Here is a 24,107-nt window from a genome sequence, read left to right as displayed (position 1 = left end):
CCATAAACTGGAATGGCTCCATATTCTTAGCTCTCAATCTTTGTTGATCTCTTATAGTAATCACATCTTGAGGTTTGCAAGGGTAACTTGGTATATCTACCACATGGTCATTAACCCGGATATGTCCATGATTCACTAATTTTCTAGCTCCGGGAATGGTGGGAGCCATACCCAATCGAAAAAGAATATTATCCAAATGCATTTCAAGTAATTGCAATAGGACTTGACCCGTTGAGCCTTTGTCTCTTCTAGCGATACGAACATATTTCAGCAAATGCTCTCAGGCATAACTTTTCTCCATCCGCTTCGTATCAGCTCAGCCCGGAGTTTCCAGTATAGCGATCCTTACCCTACGAGCTACTATAATATATGTTCTCAACTTGATATCTATAAAGATAGATGGATCATCCATATCCAATTTGTTGTCCATCTACCATAGTAGACTCACTCATTCATATATAATGAGGGGGCCCTTTTAACTTAGCGGTAGAGTAATGCCATGGTAAGGCGTAAGTCATTGCTTCAAGTCTGATAAAGAGCTCATGTTTCCCACGAAGAAAGAAGGCTCGGGTGTCATTTCTATTACATAGATAGAAATATTTTCACCGAAATATGAAAATGATGATAAATCAGATTCGGATCCAGTCCGTTTTTTATCTTCTTTTATGAGGCAAACGACGGGAATTGAACCCGCACGTGGTGGATTCACAATCCACTGCCTTGGTCCACTTGGCTACGTCTACCCCCGAAAAACCAATTTATCTATCTACAGTCATTTCTTCCAAGAATAAAAAATGAGCTAACATTTGTTCTTATGTGGGTCGTCAGTGACCTCTGATAGGGGATCAAAGCAAGATCGATGACTAACTATCAACTCTCGAAAAAGTTGTATGGCTTATTATCAAATATGTGATAAATATGAAGTATTTTGTATTTCTCCCGGAGAAATATCCCGATCCCATCTTCCCTCCGTTCTTTTGAATGTGAAGGAAGAATCTTTCTTCTTTTGTATCGATCCTTTGTCTATTCACTCATGGGCGATAATTATTGTTTTTCCCTATTAGATTTTAGTTTTCAACTAACACAGTTTTGCAGATTGGTTCGGTAGATCCCACGTTATTCGAGTTGTAACGAACGGGCCATAACCATTAAAATGGTTCAGTGTAAATGGAATAGATCGAGATCTATCTCGATATTTATTGTATGTTTTATCTTGATACTAATATCTTGTCCATCTGAACAACTCTGGGCAGGGTATTTGATTGGAGAGTCGTTGTTTAAAATGATCAAGGTTGTGGCTATGTCGACAAGTTCGACCCTATTCACTTATCATATATTTAGATTCGATGAATCTAGACCATTTGAACTTGTATCCTTCCTTCTTGTATTAGAAGGTATAGGGTTTTCCAATCTGGAAAATTTTGTTATCTTACATGCACGGCTAGGATACAATCAAGTTCTTTGTTATATTATTATGCAGGTTATGGGACAAAGATACAAATTTAAAGGCTCATCTACCGACAGAGATAGTGAACATTTGATGAATCAAATATAAATTTGATTGTTGTCTTTCAGTTAATTCGTTTGAAAGTTTAGATCAAGCGAACAGAATTGGTAGGCATCAATCGATCCGTGGAATGTATCAAATCTTTCACATATAAGTTCATTATGGGATTAGCCCACTCATCTCACAATGATATAAAATCATTTCGGACAGATCTATTGCCGAGTAGAGATCTATTTGTAACGGGGCAGAAAGCAGCTTCTTTTGGGTCATTGTCCACATAATTTCTGGACAAGGGGTAATAATTTCTTTCTTTCGTCCCAACCCAACAAACTTCTTTATTCTATTGTTTGTTCCAGAACACATTCCATGAAATATGTGTATTCTATAAAATAGTGGGGTAGATTAAAGCAAACGTTGGTCTAGATGTAGATCTAATATGCATAGCCGGTAGATTGCATTTTTGTGATATGTTACTGTCACACCCTATATATATATGTACATAAAAAAAAAAAATGATACAAACGGTAACTTTGTCATAAACATAACAACCCCCCCCCCCCCCCATAACTTTACTGCGCGTTAATTTATATGCACCACTGTTATAAGTTGATAATGGTTTGGACCTACGTGAATGTTATTTGTCCATACGGCTCTTTGACTTGACTGCACAGTGACGTGTATTGAAATGGAAAACGGAAATGTTTTGGTCCGACCCGCAGCTTCTGCCGGCGTTGAGTTGTTGGCAACATTTATACCCTTTGTCCGTGTTTCGGCAGGTGGCATGGCTCACCCGCTTGGCCATGTGATACATCGGTTTCTGCCCTCTCGGCCTTCCCGCTCCGGCTTCCCGCGCTGCATCAACGACGGTGATCTATTCTTCAGATCAGAGGGCTGGAGGAAGTTTAAGAGTTTTGGGTTTATACATAAACCCATGAGAACGAGCCTGGGGTTCATTTGTTTCAAGAGGGCTTCTCAACTCCTCTCGGGTTATTCAGACACCGGTTCGATTCCACTAGCGCTGCCCCTGAACTCAGTTGACAGCACTGTGGCCGTGGGTTTGCCCCATCGAAGGCTTGCATAGGTAATTCATTTTCCGTTTACTTTGACTGTTCTTCCGCCTTTCAACTCTGCTGTTTGCGCTCAGAGTTATGGATGCTTACTGTTTGGATGTTCATACTGAATGTGGGTTTCTTTTTGCTATGGAAGTGTGTGCAGATGGAGCTTGCTACGAGCCCCTTTACCGTTGGCGGAATGATAGCACCGTCGCCACGGCTCTCTCGGCACCTTTCAGGTAAGAGGTTGACACTTACTACCGGGTGCGAGGGTTCTATGGTTTCTTCGACCATGATGTATCAAAGAACTTGTGAATATTACTGTCTATTCCTAATGTGTTGTTTTCCTCTCGTTTACGAACCAGTCGAGGTATTTCCTGAGGGGATCCTCACGGCTTGCATGTATTTCTTATTCTCAGGGTTTTATGTCCTCGACCTACTCAGTTGATATATGAACTACGGCAGATCTTCGGCGTCTAAGTCTCGTTCGGCTATTGTTTCAGTTCGGGCAATCTTTCCTTCCTGTGATTTTAGGCTTTAATGCCTCTGTGTATATATAAATGTGCAAACTATTGATAGGCTGGCCGCTATGCTGGACCTTGATGGTTAACGTTATACAATCTGGACAAGAATACATATTTTGTTTCGAATATATATTAATATGTTTCCCAAAGTTTATATTACCAGAACTCCACTCTAATCTTTGCGTTCTATGTTGTTATTTTACCCGAGCCCCTTCTGGGTCGGTTGCGGTTGGTTCATTAATGTTTCGTTCGTCCTTCGGATATGGTTAAGGGCTTTGTCCGTCCCTACGACGGCATGGCTTTTCGAATTTACTTATATATATGTTAATAGGTTTGCTTTCAATAATGTTATCGACTCTGTTTAACTAAGCTATAGTTGATTCTCGTTATGCAGTAGCGCAATGTTTCATTATTAGCTGTAGAGTTGGGTTATAACCAGTTTGGAGTGTTACTTTGGGGCATGCTCATGCATATTGTTGCTGTTCGTGTGGTTACTCCAGAGGTTTTCCACACAGCCGTGTTCACAGTCACGGTTGTATACCTTCCGAGATGGTAATAACCTTAACATGTTACTTATTGATGTTGTTTTTGGTTATCTGCGTTTGTTTATTTCTTTTCCGTTGGTTATAAGCTTGAAGCAATACTCTTAACGGTGGCAGTTTTGTATATGGTCTGTCGTATGGTTTCACTTTTCTCTTGCAATCACATTTTTTCTTTATTAATGTACTGAACTCTGAGATTCGACAGTCACATGTTTTCTATGATTCGCTAGGCATACTTCTGTTGGAGTTCAATGGGAAAGATTTTACAGTCTGGGCATTCCTTGCACAGGAACTTGAAATGTTTCCGTCGCTTGTTCTTGGCATATCAACAGCTTGTTTACACACACTACGGTGTTCTGGTTCGCTTAACCTATTATGTGCTTTCTTTATTTTGGGAGCTAACCCTAACGCACTGGTTATTCCTTTATAATTGTCTATCAAATAAATATTTTGTCATTTAAAGTAGATCTATTCGCCTGATTTAACTATATTAACAACATGATAATAACGAAAGATATGAGATACAAAGTCTACTTGTCGACTACTATAAAACCCATTGTGTAGTCAGCATTCACTACTGAATTAATTTCTCTGCAATATGAGCTCGTACCTGGTTCGCCAATGATGTAAATAGACACTTCAGTAAATTCACCTGCATTCCGATTTCGCTCTTAACCACCCAACCTTGAGATCCATCTCTAAGACTGGATTCTCCCCCCGAGCTATCTTGCAGGCCTACAGCCCTCAACAAGATACATGCACCTTGTGCCTGGTTATCTGGTCCTTACCAAACTTAACCAGTTTCTTGTGTTTTCTTTTTCTTTCCTATTCTAGAAAATCCTTCTATCTGTCCCCACAGCACAGAATTCCTCCTCCCACTCCCCAGGACTTTTCCCTGTTTGGGAGGGTGGTTTCAATCAGTTTTCATAACTGATTTTTCTTTCTTTAAAATCCTCCTTTTAGAGGCTGCCAGCATTCCAAGAAAATATATTTAAATTTCTCAATAAAATAATATAATTAGAGTTTTGTTTTTTTTTTTGTAAAATAAAAGACAACAAACTACCACTCTATCTTTTACCACAGTAAAATTCCACATTTACATTTTCCGGGGTCATCACAGTTACTAGAACGGAACTAGAGGCAAGGAAGAGTGTTTGTCCCAATATGAAAATCTTCGGTCTCAAAAACCATGTGATGATCTTAGGTGAAGAAAGAGAATGAACCAAAGGTTCGCCTTTAGCTAGGATGGATCAACTCTAGAGAATTTCTCTGCCCGGGTATTCGGAATATCCATCATACTTGCCACTTCTATGGTTCAAAAATAGGCTCGATTTACCGCACATAACTTATTGTAGAGAATCCTAGTTGATCAAGATCTTCACCCCGATATTTAGCAAAGGGATAGATACATCTGGGATTTTCGATTGAACGGAAATTTTGTTCAACCCCAACAGAATGCATTGCGTTTGGATGGAGCTAAAAGTCACATGTATGATCGATACTTTGACTGCTCTATGGATTGCTTGGAACATATGATATTCGAGAGATCTCTCGAATTTTTCGAAGAACTAGCGATAAAAAAAAATAAAAATAGTTTATAGGTTTGATCATCTGGTATCGGATCAGTCTCGATCGATCCAAAATACTAATATGCCTGCTCTGGTCCAACATTGCCATCCATCGATCTAGATAAGGACATGAGATTGATATGATCTGAAAGACTTTTCAAGGCCAAGTCATAGGGACGGACTATGAGGGGATATATATAAATAGTATCACTTAGTGGAATGTATAGGGCTATACGGGCTCGAACCGTAGACCTTCTCGGTAGAACAGATCAAAGTTCTTATTATCAAAATAATTTGAATTGTTCCAAGAACCCAACATGTGTTTTATCGCATTGGGCTCTTTCATTAACTGATGGAAAGATCGGTTAGTCTGCCATTCTCCTCGTTCCGGTAAGATACTAATATGGCTCCGTGTGCTCCAAATTCTTACCCTTCGGAAGCAATCCCAAAGTTATTCAAAAGGTTTTTTGACGTAGTTTTGCCTTGCTCGGGCATAGATTGACTCAAATAGAGTCTCTTTTATCGCTCCAAAAGTAAAATATGACACTTCATACACCTAAAAGTTCACAGAGCGAAAAGAATATATTTTGAGGTCCCCGTATTATACTCATTATGCCTGGCATTGAACAGAGCTGGGATTGACCATATCAATTAGATCCATAATTCGAATCAAATCGAACTTAATCTTTGTCATGCTATTGTTCCCCAGAGAAACAAATTTATAGAGTAAGACTATTTCACATATAATCTATTTCGTGGATCGGACGAATCGATAAACTCTCCCGAAAACCATTGGCGCACGTGTAAACGAGGTGCTCTACCTTGCTGAGCTATAGCCCTTCCTTGCCAGTCTTGGTGATACACTACTATACTAACCAGATGGATCACTTTATGTCAAGGTAGATATTTCATGATCCAATACGTTACAATAGTTTCGATCTGGGCCAGGGACACATACATTGTCTATACATTTAATTCGATTTCGATTTAGAATCATTTATAAATCCAACTCTACCTATGAGAATAAATGACCCACTTAACTCAGTGGTTAGAGTATCGCTTTCATACGGTGAGAGTCATTGGTTCAAATCCAATAGTAGGTAAATTTATTAGATGCCATCGAGTTTTCAATGGTATCTAATAAGTTTTACTCCACGTGTTTGGATCGAGGCGGAACATTGAATCCATTTTTCAGATCATTATAGAAAATGTTAATTAGAGACGGGGGGGCTAGCATTGATAGCCTCTAATCGGGTTCTAGCCATTTTCAGAGCTAAATCAGCCTCAATTGCTTGTCTTTTGCCTTCGGCTCGAGCTAAGTCAGCTTTAGCTATTCGAAAATTTTCCTGGGCTTCTTGGGGATTGATGTCAACATCTCTCTCTGCATTATTTACCAATATAGTTATTCTATCACTGTCTATCTTGGCGAAACCGCCCATCATAGCCATAGTGGACCACTGCCCATTGAGACGTATTTTCATAACTCCTATATCTACAACTGCCACAAGTGAAGCATGATTGGGTAATACGCCAATTTGACCACTATTAGTAGATAGAATTATTTCTTTAACTTCTGAATCCCAAATGACTCGATTAGGAGACAGTACACGAAGATTTAGGGTCATTTTCAGAATTAACTTTCCATGTCGGAGTTTATATCCTTCGCGGTAGGTTCATCAATATTACCCACCAAATAAAAAGACTGTTCGATAAGACCATCTAATTCTCCAGAAAGGATCATTTGAAAACCTCTAATTGTTTCCATGAGACCCACATATTTTCCCGGGGAACCTGTGAATACCTCTGCTACGAAAAAGGGTTGTGATAGGAAACGTTCAATTTTTCTTGCTCTTGCCACGATTAAACGATCTTCCTCCGATAATTCATCTAGTCCAGGAATAGCTATAATGTCTTGAAGTTCCTTATAACGTTGTAAAGTTTTCTTAACCCCTTGTGCAGTTTCGTAATGTTCTTCGCCTACAATCCAAGGTTGGAGCATAGTCGATGTTGAATCTAAAGGATCCACTGCTGGATAGATACCCTTCGCAGCTAATCCTCTCGATAGTACGGTAGTAGCATCTGAATGTTCAAATGTTGTAGCAGGAGCAGGGTCGGTCAAGTCGTCAGCAAGTACATAAACTTCTTGAATCGAGGTTATGGATCCCTTTTTTGTGGAAGTAATTCTCTCTTGCAAAGAACCCATTTCCATGCTAAGAGTTCGCTGATAACCCACGGCGGAAGGCATTCTGCCTAATAGGGTAGATACCTCTGATCCCACTTGGACAAAACAGAAGATGTTATCAATAAATAATAGTACGTCTTGCTCATTGACATCTCGGAAATATTCGGCCATGGTTAGAGCAGTTAAACCGACTCTCATGCGAGCTCCCGGTGGTTCATTCATCTGACCATAGACCAAAGCCACTTTTGATTCTAATATTTTTTGTTCATCAATTACTCCCGATTCTTTCATTTCCATGTAAAGATCATTCCCTTCACGGGTACGTTCTCCTACTCCTCCAGATAAAGATACCCCTCCATGAGCCTTAGCAATGTTGTTGATCAACTCCATAATGAGTACTATTTTACCCACTCCAGCTCCTCCAAATAAACCAATTTTTGCCCCACGGCGGTAAGGAGCCAAAAGATCTACTGCTTTAATGCCTGTTTCGAAGATGGATAATTTTGTATCCAACTCTGTAAAGGCGGGAGCAGGTCTATGAATAGGAGATGTTATGCAAGCATCTACATGACCCAAATTATCGTTAGGTTCTCCAAGAACATTGAAAATTTGTCCGAGAGTAGCTCCACCAACTGGAACACTTAGAGGAGCTCCCGTGTCAATCATTCTCATTCCTCTCATCAAACCATCTGTAGCACTCATAGCTACAACTCTAACCTTATGATTTCCTAATAATTGTTGTACCTCACAAGTAACCTGAATTTCTTGACCGGCTGTACCTTGACCCTTAACTATCAATGAATTGTAAATATTAGGCATATTACCTGGAGGAAAAGAGACATCCAGTACTGGGCCAATGATTTGAGCAATATGTCCCACATTTTTTCTACACGTGCGGAAACCCCAAGAACAAGAGGATTTTTTCTCATACAAAAATGGAAATAATTTTCATGAAGAATATATAAATATGATTTTTCCAATATCATCAATAAAAAAAAAAATGTTCCATATTGGGTCGATTAGACCAGTAAATAATAAATGGAAGTTACCACCTTGGTAAAATCCAACTTTATTGAAAAGTTTAAATTCATCCATATTTGGAATATGAAGTAGGTAGATGGATATGAATAAGGATCATGAGGAAGTCTTCGATTTATCTATAACTAGAACCAATTTATCCATAACTAAAACCGAAAATACTTCAAAATTATGTCTAGATCATCTGTGAAATATGAAACTTGATATTCATGACCTTTCTCTCATTGATCATTATCTCTTCTCTTCATACTCACATCTGTATATGTATTTTCGGACAATTCGCACCATTATGGTCAAAGGTCCATTCAGTTCCTTGATTTCATTCATGAACTAGTTTAACCACTGAAAGGTTCTCGGGTCAATCCATGGAGGAAGAACTTCAAGAGCAAAGATTGGGTTGCGTCATACATAAAGAACATTATACTTTTTGTAGGATATTTCTGTGAAAATTGATTGTTTATGTTCGGTCCATGTCGAGCAGACCTCGTCCTTGCGAGAAATAATTATTAATAAAGGAGGGACTTATGTCACCAAAAATAGAGACTAAAGCTAGTGTCGGATTCAAAGCTGGTGTTAAAGATTACAGATTAACTTATTATACTCCTGGATATCAGACCAAAGATATAGATATCTTGGCAGCATTCCGAGTAACTCCTCAACCTGGGGTGCCACCTGAAGAAGCGGGAGCAACAATAGCTGCTGAATCTTCCACCGGTACATGGACCACTGTTTGGACCGATGGACTTACTACTCTCGATCGTTACAAGGGGTGATGCTATGACATCGAGCCCGTTCCTAGAGAGGAGACTCAATTTATTGCCTATGTAGCTTACCCCTTAGACCTTTTCGAAGAAGGTTCTGTTACTAACTTGTTCACTTCCATTGTAGGTAATGTATTTGGATTCAAGGCCCTACGGGCTCTACGTTTGGAAGATTTGCGGATTCCCCCTTCTTATTCCAAAACTTTTCAGGGTCCACCTCATGGTATCCAAGTTGAAAGAGATAAATTGAACAAATATGGTCGTCCTTTATTGGGATGTACTATCAAACCAAAATTGGGTCTATCAGCCAAAAACTATGGTAGAGCAGTTTATGAATGTCTCCGTGGTGGACTCGATTTTACTAAGGATGATGAGAACGTAAATTCCCAACCATTCATGCGCTGGAGAGATCGTTTTGTCTTTTGTGCAGAAGCAATTAATAAGGCTCAGGCTGAGATGGGTGAAATTAAGGGACATTATTTGAATGCTACTGCAGGTACATGTGAAGAAATGATGAAAAGGGTAGTATTTGCAAGAGAATTGGGAGTTCCTATCGTTATGCATGACTACCTGACGGGAAGTTTTACCGCAAATACTTCTTTGGCTCATTATTGCTGAGACAATGGCCTACTTCTTCACATTCACCGCGCGATGCATGCAGTTATTGACAGACAAAGAAATCATGGTATGCATTTTCAGGTACTGGCTAAAGCATTGCGTATTTCCGGTGGAGATCATATTCACGTCGGTACTGTAGTAGGTAAAGTTGAAGGGGAATGAGACGTAACTTTAGGGTTTGTTGATCTACTGCGTGATGATTTTATCGAAAAAGATCGAATTCGTGGTATTTACTTCACTCAAGATTGGGTATCTATGCCAGGTGTTATGCCCGTAGCTTCAGGAGGTATTCATGTTTGGCATATGCCTGCTCTGACCGAGATCTTTGGGGATGATTTCGTACTACAGTTTGGTGGGGGAACTTTGGGACATCCTTGGGGAAATGCACCTGGTGCAGTAGCTAATCGGGTCGCTCTAGAAGCTTGTGTACAAGCTCGTAATGAAGGACGTGATCTTGCTCGTGAAGGTAATGAAGTGATCCGTGAAGCTTGTAAATGGAGTCCTGAAATAGCTGCTGCTTGTGAAGTATGGAAGGAGATCAAATTTGAATTTGATGTTATTGATCGCTTGTAATCCAGTGAATTTCGTTCTACCAATCGGACTCGGCCCAATCTTTTACTACTACCCCAAATATTAGTCCAAATCGTGAGCGGAGATATGGGATTTCAAATATCAATATATGGAATTTCTGTATATTAATATCTATATATCAATATCTATGTAGATATTGATATATAGATATTTCCAAGGTTAAATATCTCAAATAGAGTTATTTATCAAATTTTTTTTGGGTCAAGCATTCGAAAACGAATCCTATTCATCCTTTACAATGATCTTATAGATCATTCGATAGGGTTGGTAGCTCAGTGGATCAGAGCTCATGGTTCCGGACCGTGAAGTCAAGGGTTCAAATCCCTTCTAGCCCAAAAGATGTTGTATTTTAAATGAAAATTCCTTTCCATCGTGGTATAGGAGAGAATCTTTCTTTATAATAGAATAAAGTATTCTATCATAATCCCAGACCTATACTTCAGATTCCTAATCAATAATGAGTGGAAATGATTTCTCAATGATTCATTCCACTATTGATTAATAATTTTCATCATTGTATTTATACTTATATGACTTCTCTTCATACAAAATAAGATAGGAAAAGTAACAATTTTCACCTTTATATGGAAGGAAAACTCTATGTCTATAAAGGAGTGGTTCGAAGACAAACATAAAATAACTGCATTACTAAAAAATTCGGTCGAAAGGGATAGTAAGGATGCCAATGAGATAGAGAAAAACAAGAATAAAATTATTGATTACGCTAAAATTAAGAAGTTATGGGCTCAATGCGATAATTGCGAGAACTTGCTATATCTCAGATTCTTGAGAGATAATCAAAGTGTTTGTAAAGAATGTGGATATTATCTGCAAATGAATAGTTCAGATAGAGTAGAACTTCCAATTGATCATGACACTTAGCGTCCTATGGATGAAGACATGTACACTCTAGATGTTCTTCAATTTTATTCTGAGAATGAACCTTCTCATTCTGATAATCTTAATTCTGAGGATGAATCTTATAAGGATCATATCACTTTCTATCAAATAGAGATAGGTTTAACTGATGCTATTCAAACAGGCATAGGTCAATTAAATGGTCTTACTATCGCACTCGGAGTTATGGATTTTCAGTTCATGGGAGGTAGTATGGGCTCTGTAGTAGGTGAGAAAATAACCCGTCTGATCGAGCGCGCTACCACGGAATCTCTTCCATTAATTATGGTGTGTGCTTTCAGAGGAGCACGTATGCACAAAGGAAGTTTTAGTTTAATGAAAATGGCTAAAATAGCTTCTGCATTATATATTCATCAGAAGGAGAAACATTTCTTATATATATCGATTCTGACGTCACTGACAACTGGTGGAGTGACTGCTAGTTTTGGCATGTTGGGAGATATTATTATTGCCGAACCTAAAGCGTACATTGCATTTGCAGGTAAAAGAGTAATCGAACAGACATTAGGTCAGAAAGTGATTGAAGATTTTCAGGTGACTGAGCATTTATTTGGTCATGGTTTATTTGATCTGATCGTTCCACGTAATCTCTTAAAAGGTGTTCTGAGTGAACTATTTTGGTTTTACTTTTTACGATCTTCCTTGTAAATAAATAAAAAGAAAAAAATGAACGTTGAGTTCCCTTATCAGGAAAAAGGATCAAATCGAGTTCCTTGTAACGGAAGTGACAGTGATACAGTTTCTTATCGCAGAGAAGGAGAGAATTTCTTTTCACCCCCTTCTTATTAACAATTTATGACCCTCGAACCTATACTAACAATCCATATAGCCAATTCTCCGATTTCAGAAATCAGAGAAATTTTGGTCAGGATTCATGTTCTTCCACTATTTTACTTATATAGTAAGTGTTCTAATGGATCTCTATGTTGTAATATAGAACTCACTGTTGAACTCATCGAGATCTTATTAAAAAAAAATTGCCCCAACTGGAAATGCTTTTTTAGTATTTTCGGGAGAGACGGGGAAAGGAACAACGAACACTTGCATACATGTATTCTATGAAGAAGGACGAATGGGACCGCTTATTTGGTCCCATCACTTATTTTACCTTATAATTATTATTTGTAATATGGATAAACATTTCATTGATTAAGTAAGGTACTCATTCTATGATAATTCCTAACCTACTCCCTAACCTACTCTCTAACCTACTCTCTAACCTACTCCCTATCCTACCCTCTATTTTGGTGCCTTTAGTCGGCTTATTACTTCCGGCAATTACAATGGTTCTTTCTCATCTGTATATTCAGAATGACGAGATTTTATGAATCTGGTCAAATCAGATTTAATAAATGGGTTTAGATCTTTCAATTGCAGAACAGATAGGATATCTATATCTATTTTAGATGATATAAGATAGAACTCTTATAGACACAAAATAGGTATAAATATCCAAATTATATATGAATATGGATATTTATATCTATTTTAGATGATATAAGATAGAACTCTTATAGACACAAAATAGGTATAAATATCCAAATTCATATATATATGAATATGGATATTTTTCATATTCATATACATATACAGATAGGATCTACACATATGTCAATAAATAGGTATGGGTCAATATGTTAATGTGGTCGGTTTTATTTTTTCATACGGTATAGATATCTATTCCAGGAGATATTTATACTCCACTGATCCAATGTTGTTTCTAAAATTGAGAAATTAGGGAAGGACCCATTTGAAATGGATGGTAAGAATGGACAAGAAGACAAACTTGGCTGACTTAACTGAAAATTTATCTATCTATATAGATAGTTCATAAGAGTTTGGGAACCAAAGAATAAAAAAGTTGGCTATTCCCTCAACTTCAATAGAAAACCCTGAGCTTATCATTCCCTCCACTTCCACAAATTTGACAGTGCTCATAGTTGGAGGAAGTTCTTATGTGATTGATACAACAGTAAAGAACTACCAAGCCATTAAATAAAATAGTCAAAAGGTGAAAGGTGAGATGATGTCTCGATTGACCATGCAAGAATATTCTTCTTTCCAAACCAGGTTGCTTTCATTAATGGACCTAAAAAGGAACCAATTGAAACTATATTTGTTGAATCCTACTGTTTAGTCTCTTCCTTCAGGTGCTAAGTTTAAGAAAATAGATTTATCCATCAACACTATTGATGTTACTTTACCTGATAACATTAATTTTCATTGGAAAATATGTGAGATGCTATATAATGAATTGAGTAGAGCTTCATTGATAGTTAGTAAAGCAAAGAAGCCCTTAGAAAACGTCTCAAACAGAATCAAACAAGAAAAGGCCAATTCTACAACTCTATATTTACAGAATGATGGTTACAAGGAATTGATTATAAATTTGGGTGTTTACCCAAATGATAGAGAAGCTATAAAGATATGATACAGGGAAGAAAAATTGAAATGCTGTCAATGTGCCAGAAGTTGAAAATTCCCGTGATAAAACATGTGCAAACTGCTGAATTGACTTTTGTAGAGGAAGAAAAGGAACAATTGATAATTCAACTCACAAACATAAATAAGGAGGTTATAGTCTTAAAAGATATGGTCCAAGACCTAGAGAATACTATCAAAAATCATATGTGAACAATTTTCGTGCCCAATGAGTTTGAAGACCCTTCAGAAAATCCAACACAAGTAATGACTAAACTCACATTTCCAAGGGAAAATATGAAAAATTTCTAGGATAATATGACATTGTCTCAGGCACAATTCACAAATAATGAGAAACAATTGAAGTCTGTAAAGATATTAAAATAGAAAATCTCTGAGAAATACAAGTAATCTTAAGATTAAATAAAGGAGCTTAAGAGAAAATTGAAGGGAAACATGTCCTTAATTGAAGCCATGTAGGTTGTTTAGGATAACATAATTCAATAGGTGTATTCAACTTAGGGATTCTTTCAAAAAATAAAATTAGGAAAGGGCTACTATCACTAGTATCACAAAAGTTGTAGCTTCATGTAAGAGGGACATGCAAATAGAAGCTCAAAGAGCCATGGAGATCATCAAGTTTCTGAATGAAATGTCCATAGAAAATTTGAAAACAATGCATATTGTTAACAAGGCTATATTTATTTTGGATATTAGCAGATCCATTGAGAGAAACTACCTGTGCATCCAAACTTAGGGTAAATTGGAGATGGTAAAAAAAATTTGTAGCTACTTTTGATTCTAGGTTTGATCAAAGATAGAGAATTAGGTTGCCAGGATGTTGAAGCATGGATGGAAGATTTATACCTTGGGAAAAATATGAACAAGAACTCATAGCTACGACATGTAGACTAGATTGATCACTTGAGAAGACTGCAGTTCTGAAGGGAAAAACAATGGCCAATTTCTTCATTAGGGGAATTTTGAGGTCTAAAATGGGCCTCCTATGAAAAATGTACAGCCAAAATATAAAATTTATAAGAACCAATAGGATTCAAGATGATGATGCCAACCATGGGGAATGATTCACCATTTTTGGAGTAAAAAAAATAAAAATTTAAAAAAATAATAAAATAATAAACTACTATTTCAACTCGTATTTTCAACTTATCTCCTTTTCATGGACTGCAATCACATTTTTCATGCATTTATTATTTTTTATGTAGTAGGGTCCATCGAAAGTATGCAACATGGGTACTCCTTGGACGAGGAATCAAATTCTGCATCCAAAGATTGTTACCGCTGGAAATTTGAGTCAACCCATTGGGAGATAAGTTGAAAATACGAGTTGAAAAAATAGTTTTATCTTTTTTCCCTCTAAAATTTGATGATGTAATCTAATATTATTTTATTATTTATGCTATTATTTTATAATTTCCTTAGGAGGCCCATTTTACACCAAACAATTCCCCTAATAGTTGTAACACCCTCCTCCCACATCTACCCAAGTAACCAGCCAACTGGGGTAAACATGTGATGAGAAATTACTATGATATCCTAAGTCACCTTAAGGAAGTGGAACCAATGGAAAGACACCATACAGACCTTCCACATAAGAAACAAGACTCTTAGGAGCCATCCCAACCACTCACATAACCAGCCCCTAAGACCAAATGAAGTTTTAGACCACTAAACCTTCGGAAGCTCCATTGATATGGGAAAGCATATGTCCAAGAGGCTCTAGATGCTCCCACAACATGGGTATGCATGCATCTAGGGAATTTTTTTCTTAGTGGTGTGCCTACATCTCCGGGGTTTGAGCCACTATTTTAGGTCCAGATCCCAAGTCACTTCCCAAAACTCAATGACACTTTCGGAAATGAATTTACACAACATAACAATGATGCATTTGCAAAAACAAGGACAATGTCTAGACTGAAACCCTACTAGCCATGACAGGGATTTTGTCAACCATATCATAGAGATGCAATCTATAGGTTTAAACAACATAGCTGAGAATAGGGGTCTCATACTTATCTGAGAATCACTATGAAGCATTTATTCCTTAACATATTAGCTGTAATTTCCTCTATTAGGCCATAGATACATTGTTCATTCATTTACAAGTAAAAGCATGATGAGAGCCATACATAGCCAGTGACTATCATAACACATGTTAATAGTCATCATAATAACAACATAAATACCATGGAAATCACAACCATATCATCCACATATAAACCGGTATAATACTCATGAAATAACAAGGAGAAATAACCTCATATTAATGATTCAAAGGCCAACCGTTGTGGGACTTCCATGAACCACCCGACTATAGAAATGGCTGAGCCAATTCTCTATTTAGATTGTCACCCCCATGCCATATTCCAAGCATGGATGTGGGATATCATGAAACACATCAAAGAAAACCATTTAGGGCTTCCAAATGCCAAACCACCTCAACCCATCAAACAATGATTCCACCTCACTGTCAGACATCACAAAACCATCAGAAAATTTCTCTCTACCCAAGCCTTCTAAGGCTCTAGAGCGTTTGTTCCAACCAAGGCTCCAACACTAGTAACTCAACCCACAACTGTCATTAAGCTCCAAAGCATTTTTCCAACTAAGGCTCTAGGACTAGTAACTCAACCCAGCAAGGGCTCCAAAGAGTTTGTCCAACCAAGGCTCTAGGAAAACATAAAATCCAAGAACAAGAAGCAAACAAGAGAAAATCAATAAGAATACGACACTACAAATAAAGTAGTATGGCCATACACCAGACATAAACAAAGTCACAATCAAGAACAACAAATGAAAAAAGACCAAAACGACAAGAATATAAACAAAAAACATGACTCAATCCCCATGGTTCCCAAAGCCTCCAAGAGAAAGCCCAAGCTGAGCCTTCTTCACAAATACATGGCAATCCCCTTTTCCATGAAATCCCTTACATCATACTAACATAAACACATAACCGCCAGTGCATAAATAAACATAACAATAAACCAATTACCTTATCTTGTTGCTCCATTATCACTTCCTTGTAACCGAACACATTTGTTCTATGTCGCAAGGGACTCCAATTCCCTTGACAGATCTAGCTATAATTAGACACTAGTTGTTATACTTGTCAAATACATGTCCATGAATATAGCACATATCCACATAATTTCAGATAAATTATGGTTAAGAAGACTTCCTGTATGCAATTCACTCATTTGTTTGGAATTTCAATTTCCAAACATAACCAAAGGAATTCTCACACAATTCCTTTCTTTTACCTTTACCTTGTTGCAACTAAGTCTTACTATGTACTGCCACATCACCTAATGGATAGTTATATAAATAAATCAACTATTAACTTTTCATACTAATGTCAAGCATGTTACCTTGCAACTGCTCACACATGTCAAACACATGTTCCAAATAGCAAGAAAATCATATCTATCAATTGGAAATCAACCTTTACCAATACTACAATCATGTCATAATCCATAGTCAACTCATAGTCATTAGACATAATGCTACAACTGTCACCTATTACACTCAAATACATGTCATATATCTCAACACATATGTGTGAGTAAAACCATCTTAAAACAAGACCATTTATTCATGCAACCTTATAGACACATTCTCATATCATGCGATTAATCTGAAACATTCAAAAAGAGATAGAAGACATAATAGACACCAACACTCGAACACCAAATAGATGGCATAATCAAAAATTCAAGCACAAAGTAGACAACATAAGAAATCCAATACCTTAATGTATCTCAGAGGAGGCTATCTTGTCTACATAATCAATCTAGTTAGCATGATATAACTTCACAACACATCACCGCAAACACAAATAAGATCATGATATCCATAATAGTCACTAACTAACATGTTAACATCATAAAATCATAAATAATTACCATTCATACGCAATAATCACATCTACACATTCATTCTAGGTTAGTATGACATAATATCACAACATATTAACTCATACCTGAATGTCATAACCCTAACCATCAAGTTACTAGCATATAACAACAACATCATATAACCTAATCATTAAGTTAACTATCATATAACAACAACAAGTTAACCTATAACATACTCATCAACAACATATAACATAATAATCAAGTTATCTAACATAAAACAACAATAGCAATGCATACAACCATAGGTTACTATCATTCATGACTATCTGACACATGTACATATGATTCCAATAATCAGCTAGCATCTTTCATGTATGTAACCATAAAATAAATATAATGAAAGGCATAAACATAACCATAATGCATATAAAAATCCTTAGCCTACATACCTATGTGCCTAACATACGAACTTGTATGACAATGATTTGAATGTTGGGAAAACTTGTTAATTCTATGCACACTCCCTCATCAATATTAAAACAAAATGTGTCTAGGATCGTCTCAAATTAACCAAAATGTGAGGAATTATTTGTCAAGTGTTGACTGTATTTTATGAGCAATTTATGAGGTTAATTAGCTATTTAAAAAACATATACAACAAGTAAATTTCAGAGAAGTAAAACAAAGAAACTCATAACACAAAGATGATAAAGGAGTTCACCCCTCATGGGCTACATCTCCTTGGACCGGCTTCAATGGCTAGGCCCTCTTTGTATTAATGGTAAATTCTCTCACTACATGCACCTGTTGTGCTCCAATGGCTTTGAAACTTGCTCCATTATATTTAGAAGAGCCCAAAACCCCAAAAATGACTATCCAAGCTCTGCAATTGGACTTCAACTGATCTAGGCTTAATCCATATGCTTCCTTAAACCTCAACATAGAAAAATCATGTACAGAAGTGCCTGTTTTTGCCTCTGCAACCTATTCCATTATGTTTAGAACAACCAAATCATCTAAGAATGACCCTTTCTGAGCCCAAATTGGTCGAATTTTGCAAACACCCACCAAAATTGGAGCAACACCAAATTTATCGGGCCTACTAAAACCGCATCTAGCTTAATTTGTGATTAATTAAGGGATAATTACGTTTTAATTAGTTCTAATCCACACTTATCGTGTTAAACGCATGGTTAGCATTAAGCATTGACCTTCGATTTTGAGGTGTCATTCATATGCGGAGGGGGCTGACCCTCTCCTCCCCCAACTGCCACGTGCTACCTCTTTAAATAAAAATCGTGTCCACTGTTTGTTAAGTCATATGGTTGTGGTATAGTGGTAAATTATGGGGCTTGTGTGGGTGAGCTCGCCAGTTCGACTCTATTGGCCTACCAAATAACATTTTACACAACCTTTGAGAGGGCCTGTGGTGGCCTCTAGGCTTGCCACGTGTCAGCCTCTCATTGGTCCACCTCAAATGCCTTTGACCAATAACATGCTGACACTTGTCACATTCCGATTGAGCCACCTGTCAAGATATTCCAAGGAATATTCCTTCTGCTGATTGGGCTTTACAAATGCCTAGTCAACATCCCAGTAAGCCTTATACCCAGGATTTTTCTTGTTTGACAAAGCGAACAAAAGTCTCTATCTTTCTCATATGGGCTCTGTTTTGAGTGAAACGAGTTGCATTGGAATCATATCCTCGAGATGAATGTGGTCGTTTAGCTTTTGAGTGATTCTGGGCACTTTGATTTTTGAGCAAATTTTTACCTCTAATCCAGATTCTGATCACTCCTTGCCACTGATAGGATTTTGGACCCACAAAAGCTAGTTATCTGATGTGAGATGATGCTCTTCTCCTTCCAAAGTTTATCAATTGATTATAATTGGAAAAATATCCATGAAAACCACTTGGGTTCACTGACATGCCTTGCCTTGCAAATGGCTTGGTACTTCATCCAATGTTCTCTTTTGTTGTTTACTTAATCCAACACTTGTTGGCTGATTACTGATTAAACACCCTATTGTACCAAAGCCACCCCTCAGTGCTTGGAAAATCGACTGATGGCCTTCCCACTGAGAATCTTGTTCCTCCTTTGCAAAACATACATTCAATTCAAGCTTCTCCTTGGACACCACTTTTCCAAGTTAAGCCCATCTGAGTGAACTACAACAATGAGTTCCAATATAATAACAAGAAAATAAATGACCATTATTTTACCTCCATGATTCCAAATTCCACATATGGAAGAATGCATTCCCCATCTCTTTTGCTTCTTGGTGTCAACACATCAAATGGTCTACAATGGCTGCAAATTGTTTTTAGCATTTTTGTCCACTTCTACTTCTTGATTCCATCATCCTCTAGTATTAACATGTTGTTCATGTCATTATTTGAGAATGAAGGGCAATCATGAGCGTCTTTCTCAATCATGGACCTTCCAAAATCCTGCGACATGTTGTCACAAGAGACACCATTAACCTTGGAAAACACTCATGCAAGAATATAACTTGAAAACCTCTTCCTTGTGCTTCTTCAAAGCAACAAATGTCACATGATGTGAACATCACCATGTAATCTTACATATTGGTGTATAAACCAAACACAAGTCAACAGAACATGCTTCTTCAAACAACTGACTTTCAAGTCAAACAAAATCATGTACAACAACTTGACGATTTACAACAAGAATTCCACATTCTCATGAAACAATTTGTCACATCTCCCTTTCACCTTTGGAGACAAAATCAACTCTTCCAAGTCGATATAACATTTTTGTAACAATCAATCGACCACACAAGCTGACATTCAGGCATGTGCAAATGATCAACATTCTCAAGTTGACAACATACATGTTAACAAAGTAATCAACCAACACAAGTCAATCACTCGTGCATGTTCAACCACAATGAAAATATTAAAAATTCCACTGTTCACACATACAAACTCTCATGCATGTATAACAATTGTAAACTCTCTCACAACACAAGAATCCCATTGGTATGTATGAGTACATAAAGAGATGAAATGACCAAATTTGTTGCAATAAAGTGAGTCAACATACTCCACTTTCAAACACCTTCTTGGCATGAACATGCAAGTTCAAGAATGCAACATGCATGCAAATTTGTAGTTGCAAATTGTCATCTTTGCTACATCTAAGTGGGTCAACATAACTCTAATTTTCCAACATCTTGCTTCATGCAATATGTAGCAACCTTTCAGGATGAAAAAAAATCATCCAAATACAAGGAAATGCATCAATAAGGCAAGATTTTCATCACTTATCAAAAGAAATGCAAGGCCTTAATTGGTTAAGAAAACTAACCATGTCTTTCCAAACTATTTCAATGGCACTTCCTTCAGCTGCACTTCATCATGTGTATCATCCTGACCCACATCAATTATGTAATCCCATTTTCTATCCTTGCCAAAATCTCTCTCTACCTTCTTCAAATGTCGTGGCTGACTTGTTATATGCAAAGTCCAACACTTGTCTACAAGATGACCCTGCTTATGGCAATGAGTGCAAAATAATTGCATCTTCTTTTCAACATCGTTTCCATTATCCAATGGACCTTTGTATTTCTGTCTCTTTTGTTTTGAAAGTTTCCTGTGTATGGCTATCCTCTTCCAACACCTCAAAACAATATGGCTATTCAAACCACAAAAGGAACATGTAAATTTTCTCCAAATCTTATGTTAAGGTTTAGCATGTTTATCATAATCAAAGGAAACTTGATTAAAGGAAGAATTATACCTTCACACTCACCCTTGTCACCTTCTTGAAGAGGTGAATTTGATGACGTAGTGGCTGTCTTCGGAATACCAACAATGTTTTCAATGAGCTTAGAGCTTTCAACATCCTCTTGTTTTCCATTTCCACTAGTTGCATGCTTATGAGCATATCCTTGCAAAGTGGGTATAAAACTTTTGTATTCCTCATGAACACAAAGTTCACAATCTTGAGGTAATGAACATGTAATGAAATTCCTTCTTGGAACACCTTTATGTGCATCCTTGTCTTTGGAGCATTCTCCATCATGTTCTCCATAACCAAGTCCTAAATACCTAGGCATTTCCTCAACAACAATTGGCTCAACTATGCCTTGTGCATGTTTGCCTAACACTTTACCTTCATAACCCATATTCATCAATAATTTGGACCCTATTCCTCTAGTGTGTCTTTCAAAAGCACCAAAACATTCATTTTGAGAGGAAATTGAAGATAAACTTGAATTGCTTACCTCATTTTCATGCACATACCTAGCTAGGGTTTCTTTGGCGTATGGAGTTGAATCTCCATCTCTTCCATCTTTTCAAGAAGATCTTGATTCTCCTCCTTCATGGCCATCAAATCCTTTTGAATTATAGTTTCCCCCTTCATATATTCATTCATTTCTTACACCATACCTCTCATGATGATAAGCTCTTGCAACATCTCTTTATCAAAGAGTCTTGCTAAGGAAGATGGATTAGAAACATCACTTGTTGAAGATGCAATCACAATTGTAATGCATCAAAAGGTTTCACAAAGATTCAAAAAGTTTCTCAAAAAAAAACCATCTCAAACCATCTCCCTTCTTCAGCTTACACACATAAAATTTCACACAGTTAAATTATCCTTCCACAAATACAAAACGAATAGCTAATTTTCTAGCTAACCTTGGCAAACCATCTCAGCGTTTGAATGAGCTAACAATGCTCTGATACCAACTTGATCTAAATGTTGCGAAAACTTGTTAATGCTATGAAATATCCCTCATTAATATATAAAAAAAATGTGTTTAGGATCATCTCAAATTAACCAAAATGACTATCCAAGCTTTGTAATTGTACTTCAGTTGATCTAGGCTTGACCTCATCTCTTGATGGCCCTAGGCTTCCTTAAACTTCAAAATAGAAAAATCACATACAAAAGCGCATTTTTTGCCTCTGTAGCCTATTCCATTGTGTTTAGAACATCCAAATCATCTAGGAATGAATCTTTTTCAGCCCAAATTGGTCGAATTTTTCAAAATTTATGGTCTCTTCAGCTTTCCCTAGGAAAACGCCACCAAATCTGGAGAAACGCGAGTTAGCCCCACCAAAATTGGAGCAGTGTCAGATTTATTAGGCTTGCTAAAACCGCCACCAACTTAATCCATGATTCATCAAGGGATAAGTATGTTTTAATTAGTGCTAATCCCCACTTATTGCATTAAATGTGTGGTTAGCATTAAGCATTGGCCTTCGGTTTTGAGGTGCCTGTCCTATGCAGACGGGGTTGACCCATGGGGTTGGCCCTCTCCTCCCCCAACCACCATGTGCTACCTCTTTAAATAAATGTTGCACCCATTGTTTGTTAAGTCATATCGTTATGGTATAGCGCTAAAGCATGGGGATTGTGTCGGCAAGGTTGCAGGTTCGACTCTACTGACCTGCCAAATAACATTTTACATGACGTTTGAGAGGGTACGTGGTGGCCTCTAGGCTTTCAACATGTCAGCCTCTCATTGGTCCACCTCAAATGCCTTTAATGAATAACATGCTGACACTTGTCACAATACGATTGAGCCATCTATTAGAATATTCTGGGAACATTCTAAGGAATACTCCTTGGAATATTATTTTTGCTAACTGGGCTATACGGATGCCTAGTTAGCATCCCAGTCAACCCTATACCCAAAATTTTGCATGTTTGACAAAGCAGGTAGAAGTCTCTATCTTTCTCATACTGGCTCCGTTTTGAGTGAAACGAGTTGCATTAGGATTGTATCACTGAGACAGATGCGGTTGTTCATTTTTTGAGTGATTCTGAGAACTTTGATTTTTGAGCAAATTTTTGCCCCTAATCCAGATTCCGATCAGACGACATGCTCTTTCCTCAAGGTCTAATGTTGAAACTTCACTTTAATGGTTTGCATCTTCTGCTCTATCTCAGTCGATACATTAGCATCATAACATACCAATATCATAAGGATGACCTAATTTCATACAATGACTTCACAATGCATGTTTGACCTACCATACATGCATAACCATAACCATGAAAATGCATGCATAACAACATATAGACACTAAAATGCATAAAAAATGCATATAAAACCATACACTCATGACGACACATTCCACAACAACACCATCAACCTTCACATGACAAAATCACTACAACCATGATCAAAACCATGGAAATGCAACAAGAACATGGACTATAAGCATAAGGAACACATATGGAACCGATATGAATGCATGAAAAACACACCACCCATCCAGTCTGAGGGGTGAACCATGCTCTGATACCACTTTGTAACACCATCCTCCGACATCTACCCAAGTAACTGGCCAACTGGGGTAAACATGTGATGAGAAGTTACTATGATATGATTCGACCTCCTAAGTACGATTAACGAAGTGGAACTGATGGAAACACATAATAGCGACCTTCCACACCAATAATAAGACTCCCAAGAGCCATCCAAACCACTCAAGTAACCAGCCTATGAGACAAACTAAAGTTT

At 37.4% G+C, this 24,107-nt stretch overlaps 1 non-coding gene across 1 annotated transcript; it reads left to right on the top strand.

Annotated features, from left to right (window-relative positions):
- Positions 1–10,644: 10,644 nt before the first annotated feature.
- Positions 10,645–10,718, top strand: TRNAR-CCG (transfer RNA arginine (anticodon CCG)). Its single transcript has one exon. It is a non-coding gene; the product is annotated as a tRNA-Arg (tRNA).
- Positions 10,719–24,107: the final 13,389 nt, after the last annotated feature.

Source organism: Pinus tabuliformis, chromosome J (assembly GCF_031772625.1).
Source record: "Pinus tabuliformis cultivar Carrire ecotype Pingquan chromosome J, CPIR1, whole genome shotgun sequence".
NCBI lineage: Eukaryota > Viridiplantae > Streptophyta > Pinopsida > Pinales > Pinaceae > Pinus > Pinus tabuliformis.
Note: the sequence above shows the minus strand (reverse complement) of the source record. Positions and strands in the feature narration are given on the sequence as shown.